The 13,215-nt window shown below is 46.5% G+C and overlaps 1 protein-coding gene across 1 annotated transcript in view; it reads right to left on the bottom strand.

Moving 5' to 3' along the window:
* PRKN (parkin RBR E3 ubiquitin protein ligase) overlaps nt 1-13,215 on the bottom strand; it is a 1,192,284-nt gene that overhangs the window by 154,557 nt on the left and 1,024,512 nt on the right. The window lies entirely within an intron of this gene.

Below are 13,215 nucleotides of genomic sequence, written 5' to 3'. Positions count from 1 at the left end.
GGGTCACTCTGAGTTGGAGTTGACTCAGTGGCAGCATGAGTTTTCGGGTCGAGACGCACTACCTGCGTACATAATTGTTGTCAGCTGCCATCAGAGCGCACAGTCATGATGTCTGTGTATACTTGCGGTGACCTGTGCACAACCGAACGCAATGTTGCTGGGGCCGCACCATCTTCATGAGTACTGGTGCGGCCCAGTGCATCGCTGCAGCCACTCCGTCTTCTGGGGGCCTTCTCCCCTGGGGCTCACTCACCGGACAATCTCTGCTGTGATCCACAGGGCTTTCACAGGCTAATCTCTGGAAGTCGACTGGCAGGCCTTCCTCGTCTGTCTTACCTTGGAAGCTCCACTGAAAACATACCACCACGGGTGACCCTGTCGCCATTGGATACACTGGTGGTATGGCCACACACCCTCAACAACTGACTGCCATCGAGGTGATGCCGGCTAAGAGTGACTCTGCAGGACAGAGCAGAATGTCTCCTGTGAGTTTCTGAAGTTGTTGTAACTTTTCATGGGAGTTAAAAATCCCCTTCTGGTGTTCCACAGCCCATCATGGTATGACAAACTGACAGATGGACAGAGATTTACCTACATAATCTGGCAGCTCAACGGAAGTGAGGTTGCTTGGCAAGAGTCTTCCCCACGTGTAACTGTCCTCTATGAACCAGCACACCAACAATATTTCTGAATCAAGAGACACTTATAACCATTAAGGCAGCCGGGAACTGCTGCTTGGGACAGCACTTTTGCCTATGTTTGTCACAAGTTGGAAGGCAGAGATTTAATTGCTTACATTTGCATGGAGAAGCTGGAAAGGTCCGCTTGGCGATAATTAATATCAATCCTCCTGGGGACCGGCTCTATTTGGGTGGTGTCAAACTACACGAATACAAGGACATTAGCCTGCTTCTCAGAGCTGTGAAAGCTTATGGGGTGTATTACAAGAATAAAAGAGGGGCAAAAACATTTCACGTAAGAGCAGTTTTAAAAACTTGCTTCATTTCACGCCAACTTGACATCCTACCCAACAGTCGCACTGAGTTCTGACTGGGTGGCTACCACCCGAGGGGCCCTTCTCAAAGTCTCTTACAGGACTGTGCAGAGGCAGGAGGGGGCAGAGAAAGTCTGCCCCGCAGAGTCTGAGATCAGATACCGGCCTGGGAGAGGGAAACGGAGACATTTCTTAAAACGTTGGTTTAATAAAACAACAACAACAACCTACTGTTGCTGTCAGAGGCTGTCCAATAGACTCAGTTCAGGATGACGCCTTGAGCAGCAGAATGGAATGCTGCCCAGTTTTGTACCCTCCCCATGATCCCATGTAGATTTGACCATGATGATCCTTAAGGCTTTCATTGGCTGCTTCGTTGGAAGTTGATGGCTGGGCCTTCTTCTCGAGATCATCTTAGTCCGGAAGCGCCTCTGAATGGTCTTCAGAAGCATAAGAAACCCATCCATTCATCTTGTGTGGCTCCCCAGTCAATGCTCATGGAAGGAGCAGTTAAGAAAGCGAGTGATGGATTGTGTGGGCGCATCCACTGCCCAAGGCCTCTTTAAAGTGTTGAAGAGCAAGTATAGCGCTTGGAGGTCTCAGGAATGCCGGCTCCAAGCCACAGCATTTTCCAGCTACCTATTTGCCTGTGAAACTCAGACAATAAATACGGAAGACCGCAGAAGAATGGATGCATGTGAATTACGGTGTTGGGGACAAACCCTTAAAGTACCACGGACTGCCGGAAAACAAGGAAATCTGTCTTGGAAGGAGAAAAGCCTGGATACTCCTTAGAAGCAAGCACGGTGACGCTTCCTCTCAAGTACTTTGGACATGTTGTCAGGAGAAACCAGTCCCTGGGGAAGGGCGTCAGGCTTGGCAAAGTGGAGGGTCAGTGGAAAGAGAAAGACTGTCAATGAGATGGATTGACACAGTGCAGCAGCAATGGGCTTACAAACCTAACAAGAAAGGTGAGCATGGCTTCAGGACCAGGTGGTATTTTGCTCTGTTGTTCGTTGGGTTGCTATGAGATGAAACCAACATGATGCTACCTAACAACATCAGCAAAAGCAACAGCCAGTGAGCAGATTCCCTATCATAGCAACCCTACGCTGGGTTTCTGAGGCTGCGCATCTTTACAAGAGCAGACAGCATCATCTTCCTCTGGCAGAGCTGCTGGTGGGTTTGAACTGCCAACTGTGTGGTTAATGGTCCATTGCTAACCCCATAGTATCACCAGGGTTTCTGTTTAGCAGCATTGTAAGACCCAAGCCTCCCCTGACATGCAGGTGGTGGCTATGCATGAGATGCCTTGGTTGGGAATAAAATATGAGTCTCCTATGTGGATGGCAAGAATTCAATTGGCACCTCCTCCCAGGGAGATGGACGGCAGAGAAGGGGAGGAAGGGAGACTGCGGATAGGGCAAGATAAGACAAAATAACAATCTATAAATTATCAAGGGCTCACAAGGGAGGGGGGAGCGGGGAGGGAGGGAGTGGCAAAAAAAGAGGACCTGATGCAAGGGGCTTGGGTGGAAAGCAGATGCTTTGAACATTATTAGGGCAAAGAATGTATGGATGTGCTTTATACAATTGATGTATGTATATGTATGGATTGTGATAAGAGTTGTATGAGCCCCTAATAAAATGTTAAAAAAAGAATTTAATTGGCAGAAGCCCCTCAAAGCCCAGGGAAATGTGCTCTCCTTAGCCTATGATCCCGTCTGACCCTCCACTTCAGAGACTCTGGTTTGAGAATCATACACTTGGAAGAAACTGTTCTTTACCCTGGTGGAGATGCGAAGATATTGAAGCAGCCTCATTCTCTCTGTCACAGCCTATCCATAATACAACATCTCATACTCCTTTTTAAGAGAAAATACTGTTATACAGCTTTTTTCCCTTTTTCTTTCAGAGAATAGACCGATTCTGGGATAGCTTCAACTATTACCTTTCTGACAATAACTCTCAAATCTCTACAATAATCCCAACACATCAAATTCCAATTTCATATTTCCAACTATCTGCAAGATAGTTTTATCACTTCAAACAGAACAGAGTACTTCTCAACTTCTGATATCTAGGTAGAACTTGGAGATCTAGCAGGTTCAATTCCCGGTGACCTCAGGAGGACACCCAAATGCTTTGGTTTCCTAGTGTATATAAAAGTTGTATTGTATGAGCCCCTAGTAAAATGTTTTTTTTAAAAAAGTTGTGTTCACACTACACTGTAGCAAGTGTGCAAATAGCATTCCCACTGCCTTCTGCATCCCCCCCCACCCCATTTTGATGAGGAATCATCTATAGAATCACTGATCAAAACATTTACTGACTTATTTTGAATAAAGGCAGGGTATATAGGTATCGTCGCCTAATGAATGTTCCTCATTAGAATAGCATTGTTGCCGAAAACAGCGTGGTTTCTAGTAATTGCAGAAAAAGAATGAAACAGAAACTCCTGGGACTTCTGTTGGAATGTAAATCAGAAGCCAATATCACCCCGAGTGCTCTGTGAACTCTCATACTCAATTCACAACTCCACGAGCTTTAATCTGTGGGACATGCGGCTCTGCACGGTTACACGGTGCACTTTACTGCAAGCTAGAGGGAAAAGATCAGCAGGTGAAACACTCGAGTCCACCTGGAGCGTTTCTAGAATTGTTCCTCTACTTTCTGTGTCTGGCAGTATAAACATAATGGCAAAGAAACAAGCAACTTGCTGTAGGGTCAGTTCTTGACTTCATATCAACCCTACATTGAGCGCTACCTCTACAGGTCTGCACGAGTATCTTTCCCAGAAGAGGTGAATTCAAATGTTGAGTATTACTGAGAGTAGGGGTCAATTTTCCATGCTTCAGTATAGACAGAGCAAGGCATATATTCTTAAACAAACACAAAGGTCATCAAGTAAATATTTTTAGGGGTGAGATAAAACAATGTTCAAGAAGATTTTTCCCCCCACTAGGGTGACATTTTGCAGTGGCTTGTGTATTGCTGTGATACTGGAAGCTTGGCAAGTGGCATGTCCCATCGCTCCAGCAGATTTACCGATGGTGGAGAGGCTTCACCAGAGCTTCCAGATGAAGACTAGGAAGAAGTGCCTGGTGAGCTACTGCTGAATATCAGCCGAAGAAAACCCGCTGGACTGCAGCAGAACTTTGACCCAGCACTGGAAGAGGAGCCGCAGGTTGGGAGGCACTCACAGCACACAGTGGCTCTGACAGTGGTCTGGAGGGCAGGACACATACGAGGGAGGGAGGCCAAGCCAGCGGCACCATCCGGGACCAGGCCAGACTGTCTCTTTATCCACTTCATGGCAGAACCCAGTGGAAGAAATAACTGTGAAGCAGGAGACATTTGCCAGAGCGCAGTCCTTGAGGCGCACTGGTGAAAGATGGGTTCCTCTCGGAGAGAAGGTCATTCGCAAAGCAGCCCAGCAGGTGATCGCCACCTTAGTTCCTTTAAAGATAGTAGGGTGACCAGATGCCTCTGGGATTGAGGAGCCGAACACATTTACAAACCAGGGAGCTCAGGGTGATGTTCTGTGACCCGCCTGAAGTCCAGGCATCACTGGTAATGAACACTTTCACCATCACCAGATATGGGGAGACAGATCCCCTGACAGCACTGAGACCCCACAGCATCTATCATGGTGAGGGATTGTGTCAACCAGATGTTCCTGGGTGAGGGAAGGTCTGGGGCCCAACTTATCAATTGGGTTACAGGCTGATGGCATCTTTTTGGTGCCATAAGCCTTTTTGTATAAGAGTGAGCAACACCGGGGACTCTCACTCTCTGCCCCTGTGCTTTCCTGCTTGCTGGGATTCTGCTTGCCTCCGGGGGCAGCTCCATAGAGGCTGCCCAAGCCTGAGAGCTACCAGCACGCTGCCATGCTTCCACTGACTCTGGACCCACGTGACTCTGTGCCCACAGGTCTGTGATCTTCCTGCTTCACTTTTCCGCACCATCGGCCTACAGCTATGTGAGTCTGAAGAGGGTCCAGGCTTGCATCAGATTTGTGGACTTGAGTTGGACTCGGATGGGATGCCTTCTTGATATGATCAATTATTATTATTTAAGATTAATTCTTGATATAAAGCTCTTTCTTATGAGTGCCATTGGATTTGTTTCTCTAGACAACCTGAGCCTCACACAAGCACTTCAAACCAGCTTGGTGAAGAATCTGACCCAGTGCAAAAGATGGGATAAAACTCTTTCTAAATAGTCTGTCCATGGAAAAGCACTGATACTGGAGAGGAGGAGGAAGAGGAAAAGAAGGAGGAGGAGGGGGAGGAGGGAGATGGTGGGGGATGGGTGGGAGGAGAAGACAGTTATAGATCTTGTGGGGCATTTTGAAAAGGCTTCCAAGAAGAAGGCCAGTTGACTCTGGTCAACCTCTGAAGGCTAAGAGCTTGAGGCTTGGGGCTGCTATTTTCTATTATGGCAGTGTTTCCAATTTATGTAGTTCATGGATCTAAAACAACTTAGGTCACAAACATGGAAATGACCAAACAATATCATTGATATCTCTTGCAAGTAAGAGTCTGCTGAGGACAAGTAAAAAACAGTGGCAGCAATACCTGGACAGGGCACTGTCAGAAAGTCAAACGAGAATCAGAAGAGGACATGGGGCAGGGATATCATTGATCATGTCAGATGGGTCTTGGCTAAAAGCAGAGAGCAGCAACAAAATGATCACTCATGTCTTATTGACCGTGCAAACATATTGAACTGTGTGGATCAAAACAGATATGGAAAATATTGCAGAGAGTAAGAATTCCAGAGCACTTAATGTTGCTTATGTGGAACCTGTGCATAGACCAAGAAGCAGCTGGTCAGAGACCCAGGGGATGCTACAGGGTTTGAAATCCCCCAAAAAATATGTGTTCGGATTATATATTTTCACCATGCTTATTCAATCTGTATGCTGAGCAAATAATCTGAGAAAGTGGACTCCATGAAGAAAAATGAAACAAGGTTGGAGAAAGACTCAGTGACAACTTTCAAGCAGAAGACACAATGGGTGCATAAGCAAAGGTGGTGAAGAAAGCTGATGGTGCTGGCTTTCTAAAGATATAGAGTCTGGGGTCTTAGAGGCTTGAAGTTAAACAAGTGGCCACTTAGCAGGGAAGCAACAAAGCCCACATGGAAGAAGCACACAGGCCTGTGTGATCATGAGGTGTTGATGGGATCAGGCATCAGGTGTCAGAGGACTGCAAAGAGTCAACCACTTCGATGTGAATGAGGGGGTTTGGAGTGGAGACCGCAAATCCCCTCAGTTATAAGGAAGGAATGCTCCAGCCAGGGTGCAATGTAACATAGATGGAACACACAACAGTCCCCTAATTCTTTAACACTTCCTCCCCTTCACTATCACGATCCCAGGTCTACCTTACAAATCTGGCGAGACTGGAGCTTGTACACTGTACAGATAAGAGCTCTCAACAAACAGTATCCTGGGAAGAAAAATCCTGCAGGACCAGTAATGGGAGTATGATACCATGAGGTTAGGGGAAATGGGGGGGGGGCGGAGAAAGAGTGAAACGATCGCAATATAAACACCCCCCACCCTGCCCAAGGAGGACAAACAACAGAAATGTGGGGTAAGGGAGACAGCAGATGGTATAAGATATGAAAATAATAATAATTTATCATTTATCAAGGGATTATGAGAGTGGGAGGGTGTTTGAGAAAGGGGGAAAAGAGGAACTGATACCAAGGGATCAAGTAGAAAGAAAATGTTTTGAAAATGTTGATGGCAACATATGTACAAATGTGCTTGATATAGTTGATGTAAGGCTTGTTACGTGAACTCTAAGGGCCCCCAATAAAATGATTTTAAAAACCTCAACAACTTTCAATATGGAGATGACACAACCTTGCACACTGGAACTGAAGAGGCCTTGAAGCACTTGCTGGAAAAAGAGCAAAGCCTTGACTAGGGGTTATAGCTCAATGTACAAAAACCCCGAGCTTCAAAACTGGTCCAACAAATGGAAGAAAGGTCGAAGTTGTCAAGGATTGAATTTTATTTGGATTCACAATCAACACCCAGAGAAGCTGAGGTCAGGAAATCACACACTGTGAGACAGTGGGGGAATCTGCTGCAAAAGGCCCTTTTAAAGTGTAAAGAGCCAAAGATGTCACTCTGAGGACTGAGGCGCGTCTGGCCCGTGATATAGCATCCTCAATAGTCTCTTATGCACTCAAAAGCTGAGCAATGAATAAGGACGAGAGAAGATGAACTGAGGCTTTTGAATTACGGCCCCAGCAAAGAATACTGAATATGCCACCGGCTGTGGGAAGAATGAATAAATCTACCTTGAAAGCACTACAGCCAGAAGCAAGGACAGGAGAGTTTGCCTCGTGGACTTTGGACTTGTCATCAGGAGGGATTTGTCTCTGGAGAAGCAAGGGCACCACACTTGGCCGAGCAGAGAGTCAGCAAAAAAGAGGAAGGATGCCAGGGGATGGACTGACTCAGTGGCTGCAACAAAGGACTCTCTCAGCCTAACACCGATTGTGAGGATGGCTTAGGACTGACCGCGCAGCGGTTCAGTCCGTTCTACATGAGGTCGCTACGACTCTGAATTCACTTGATGGTATCAAACAACAACGGTAACAATATTTTAAAGCCCTTGATTCTCAAATCGATGGCGAGGGGGGCATAGAATGCCTGATGGGGTTCAATCAAGTCCAATGTAGCTGAGAGAAAGTGCTGAGTGTTGAATGAAGGTCAAACATGATAGTGGGACAGGAAGAAAGTAAAAAGAAATAGAGGAAAGAACTGGAGTCAAAAGTCAATTACAGAGGTGTAAATATAGGCATGCACATATGTAAGTATCTTAATATACAATGATAGAGCTATAGGTCTTTGTACATATATTTAAATGTTAAGTATTGAGGTAGCAGATGGGCATTGGGTCTCTACTCAAGTACTCCATAAAAGCAAGCATACTTTGTTCTAACAATCTTGTATTCTGTGATGCTCACCTTCCCTACACGATTGCTAAAGTCAAAATGGGTGCATTAGCAAATGTGGTGAAGAAAGCTTATGGTGGCCGGCTATTAAAAGATAGAGCATCTGGGGTCTAAAAAAAGGCTTGAAGTTAAACAAGCGGTCATCTAGCAGGGAAAAAAACAAAGCCTATATGGAAGAATCACAACAGCCTGTGTGATCACGAGGTGTCAATGGGATCAGGTGTGAGAAGACCCAAAAGAAAAAAAATATACTGATGCAAATGATGGGGGTTGGAGTAGAGACCCAAACCCTAAGTGGAGACAATGGGACATTCCCTCACAGAGGGTCGCAAGGAAAGACTGAGGCAGGCAGGGGGCAGCACAGCACCGACGGGACACACGATGTTCCTCCACTTCTTTCATGCCCCCCTCACCCCACTGTCATGACCCCAATTCTACCTTAAAAATCGGACTAGACTGGAGCATGTACACTGGTGCAGATAAGATCCCTAGACACATAGACTCCAGGGAAGATAAACCCCTTAGGAACAGAAATGGGAGTAGCAATACCATGAGGGTAGGAGGGGGGGAGGGGAGATATGGAAACTGACTATAATGATCAACGTGTAGCACCACTGCCCCACCCAGGGACAATCAACAGAAATGTGGGCGAAGGGAGACAGTGCATGGTGTAAGATATGAAAATAATAATAATTTATATTTTTTCAGGGTCCTACAATGGTGGGAGGGTGGGAGATGGAGGGGGAAAAAGGGGAGCTGATACCAAGGTCTCAAGCAGAAAGAAAATGTTTTGAAAATGATGATGGCAACATATGCATCAATGTGTTTGATCCAACGGATGTATGGATTGTTACAAGAGCTGAAGGAGCCCCCCAAAAATGATTTTTAATAATAAAAAGATGAAATGGAGCACACACACAAAACCACATCTGAAAGCCCAGTTCTCCAGCTTTTCCGTCATGCATTCTTCAGCCAATTAAGCTGAACCAGCCTGAGAATAAAACTCAAAACAGGGGTTAATAAAGTTCTTTGCCTAATTCAAACCAAACAAAATATGATGGGGCAGCACCATGTATCGTTTCATTGCTCGTGGGGTCTCTGAGGTTGACCCAATGAGATACTGCAAGGAGCAAGGACAACTGCCCCCCACTAGCCAAGCCCAAGTGGATGATGACTCATAGCATCCCTACAGGACTCAGACTAGTTCAATCTTCTCCTGCAGAGCGGCGCATGGACTTGAACCACCAAGATTTACTTAGTAGCCTGAGGCTTAAGCTATTGCACCACCAGGATAAAGAGACATGGATTATTTTTCAAGTAGTCACCTATTAGGAGCTCAGGTAAGCACTAGGCTACTAATCGAAAGGTTGGTGGTGTGAACCCACGAGGACTCTTTGGGAAGAAAAGAGACCTACCTGGCCATCAGTCCCCTGATGGTGACAACCTTGGAATCCCCAAGGGGAGCTCTGCTCTGTCCTATAGGGATGCGGGGAGTCAGAATTTACTCAAGGCCCCAAGCACAATACCAACAGCAACAACATCTCCTTCTACGGGCCTCACATCCTTTTTGCTGCGTTGTAATTTTACCAAGCCTGGTGTCCTTCTCCAGGGACTGGTCTTTCTGAGTTGTCTAACCACTCCCAAAAAACCTACCACTGTCAAGTCGATGGCAGTGGGGTTGGTTTTTCGGTTTGGCTACAAGAGATAGGGGCATCGATGTTGCCGGGGTCACCAACACAGAGGGAGACCCGAGATGCATGGCTTCTCACGGGGCCCTCAGGGCTCCTGGCCGGGTGCTCAGTGGAGCAGCTGTCACTTGCATGCGGAACAGAATAGCCTTTGGGGCAGGTTTCTTGCAGGTTGCCGATTTCTGGAATAATTTGTGCCCCTGCTGCCTTCTGCTTACAGACTATGGATGTTTGCAGTGCTTCCGCCACAACAGAAAGAACAAGGCCAGTAAGTACTTTGTCTATGCTGTGTTTATTATTGAACATCAGTGCTTTTTGGAGTTCATGTTGAAATGATTTTTGGTTTCTTTAAAGCGGCAAACTAAAAATACACACAGTGACAGCATCTCCAAATCCCAATTCTAAGAGCTTTTTGGTTTGTTTTCATCTCCCCTACATCTCATGATGGGCTAGGGTTTCCATCCACGGGCCATTCTGGGTCAAGAGATTTAGTCTAACCAAGAGATTATCTCTTTAATGCTGTCGGTTCACTTTTCTGATTGATTAGGCAGCCTCTGCAGGTGACAGTCACACAATACCGGGTATATAAAAGCCCGCGACACCTTCACATAAGGAGGCTTTCACAAGCTACTTCAGAGTTAGATTTACTCCTTTCCTCCTAGCAGCCCCGACTGAGCCGAACTTTGCTACCCCTTCCCTGTTCACGGGAAAAACCACGGTATGATGGGTCTCAATCAGGCCGAGCATAGCTGGCCGGTTTCTCTTCTGGGAGGCGTCCATGCCAAGCAGATCACCTTTCCTTCAAGCAGATACAGAGCAGGGCTCCATTCTGATTTCTGCAAAATGTCAATACCTGTGCTGATTGTACACAGCATTCTCTCTCTTATTATTTCCTTTTATGGCATCAGCCAGTCACAATGAGCATGTTGGAACCCAGGAAGAACCACTCTGAGAGAGAGAGAGAGAGAGAGAGAGAGAGAGAGAGAGAGAGAGAGAGAGAGATGTGTGGGTGACTCTATCTCTATATCTATCTATCTATCTATCTATCTATCTATCTATCTATCTATCTATCTATCTATCTAACACGGATGGGAAGCTTGTATTGGGCCATTTAAGGTAGCATTCTTTCTTCAAAACGCTGCCATCGTGACCCTGTAGGACAGAATAAAATGACCTCTGTAGGTTTCTGAGGCTGCACATCTTGAAGGGAGCTGATAGCCCATCTTTCTCCCGTGGAGAGGCTGGTGGATTTGAACTACTGACCTTGCAGGTAGCAGTCTAACTCAAAACCCACTTTGGCACCAGGGTTCCTCAGCAGTCTTTAGGGATAGATAATATTCCTGGGCGGTTTAAGCCACCAGTGTGCTCTGCTGCTAAGGAAAAGTTTGTAGGTGGCCATCCAACCAGCCATTGGCCACAGTATGGAGCACAGGTCTTCTCAGACACACATGGGCCAACAGGTGCCGCTCAGGAGCCTGGGGAAGCCCTTGACTGCTAACTGAGAGTGAAGCCATTTGAACCATGGGCAACTCTTTGGGGAAAAGGCACGGGCCATCTCTTCTGTCCCAATGGCAGCCTTGGAACACCTAAGGGGCAGCTCTGGGCTGTCCTTCAGGGTTGCTACTTGTCAGAATTGACTAAAGGACACAAAACAACATGTACTTCTTGAGTAGGAATCTTCTTCATGGCAACTGGAATACACACACGTACACACACACGCACTCACATACACACATATACTTATATGTTGAGAGGAGGAGCCCGGGTGGTATAGTGGTTATGCATTGGGCTACTAATTGGGAGGTCGGTAGTTTGAAACCATGAACTGATCCTTGGGAGAAAGATAAGGCTTTCTACTTCTACATCTAATGATTTACAATCTTGGAAACTCCCCGGTAGTTCTACCCTGTCCTGTAGTGTCCACATGAGTTAGAATTGACTCAATGGTAATGAGTTAAAAGTAGTGACCTCTAAATATAGGTATATTATTTATTTGTTTATTTATACATAACGTTCTGTAAGTGAAGTGAGACGGCCCATTCAAAGCCACCAGCCACTCCATGGGAAGAAGCAGAGGCTTTCTACTCCTGTAAAGATTTAGACTCTTGGGACCCCGGCCTAGGGGCAGTTCTCTCTGTCATGTGTATGGTGGTCCCTGATGGCAGTGAGGGGAGTGAGGATGCAGCTGGTTACTAATTTTGGGACAGTTCTGGGCTTTCTCTGAACCATGGACCTGTGGACTGGTGAGGAGCTGGAGAGGAGTCACCTGACTTTCAATCCCCAACTGCTACTGTGTGCTAGGCTCTGAGCAACATGGTCCTGTGAAGAAGAGTGTGCATTGGGAATAGTATTTGATCTCTCTAAGGGGCACTGATGGCCTGTGGATTGGGAAGGGACAGGCACTGTGTGTTTGCTCCTGCAGGGTTGCTGTGAGTCATACCTGACTCAATGGTACTCTATTAGCCATGTTGACTTGAGAAACAAATCCAGTGGCACTCATATATGTATTAGAAAGAGCTCTATATCAAGAAGTAGTTATACATCAGGAAAACATCCTAGCCCAGTTCAACTCAAGTCCATAAGTCTGATCCTAGTCCATAAGTCTCTCTTCAGACTCACGCAGCCACATGCAATGATGCACAATGCAGGAAGATCACAGGCTGGTGGGTACAAAGTGCTGTGGATCCAAGGTTGGGACACATGGCAGGACTCCAGCGTTCTCTGGGTGTCCAGCAAGCAGGACGATCAAGGCGGAGAACGAGGGAGAAGTTCCTTGGGCCTCCTTATGAGAAGACCACACCTACAAAAGGGCACCATCAGGCTGTGGCCTGATTTTTAAGGTAGACTCTATCTCTACACTTTTATAGATCTTCTTTATGCAATGACATAATGCATGTGACATTATGCAACACACACAGCTACCTAACAACAACAACATCATTCCTTAGCCATAGGCTTACAGGGTAACTGGATCATTTTCTTCCTTTTGAAAACGATCCTTGCATGAAATTAACTTGAAAAATGATTCTGCTTCTTACTGGCTATCCACAGGGTCTGACCTCATGCAAATCCCCAAGCCCTTGTGGCATCACATTGAGTCTGGCCCATTGAGATCCTGCGGGACGAAATCTTCACAAGGCAGACAGCCTCATCTTCCTCCTGTAGAGTGGCTGTTGGCATTGAACTGCCAAACTTGTGGTTAGCAGCCCCACATGACACCCCCTGCACTACCAAGACTTTGTGCTGCCAAACCAACCAAACTCAAACCTTAGAGTCAATTCTGATTCATAGTGACCCTATAGGATAGGGTAGAAATGTTCCTCTGAGTTCCTGAAGAGGACTCCAACTACCCTTCGACCTATACCCTTGAGTTGGACTGTGGCAGTGAGTTGGACTGGGCCAGTGAGTTGGACTGGGCCGGTGAGTTGGATTGGGCCGGTGAGTTGGTGAGTTGGACTGGGCTGGTGAGTTGGACTGTGCTGGTGAGTTGGACTGGGCCTGTGAGTTGGATTGGGCTGGTGAGTTGGATTGGGCCGGTGAGTTGGATTGGGC

Source organism: Tenrec ecaudatus, chromosome 7, assembly GCF_050624435.1.
Source record: "Tenrec ecaudatus isolate mTenEca1 chromosome 7, mTenEca1.hap1, whole genome shotgun sequence".
In the NCBI taxonomy this organism is placed as follows: domain Eukaryota; kingdom Metazoa; phylum Chordata; class Mammalia; order Afrosoricida; family Tenrecidae; genus Tenrec; species Tenrec ecaudatus.
Note: the sequence above shows the minus strand (reverse complement) of the source record. Positions and strands in the feature narration are given on the sequence as shown.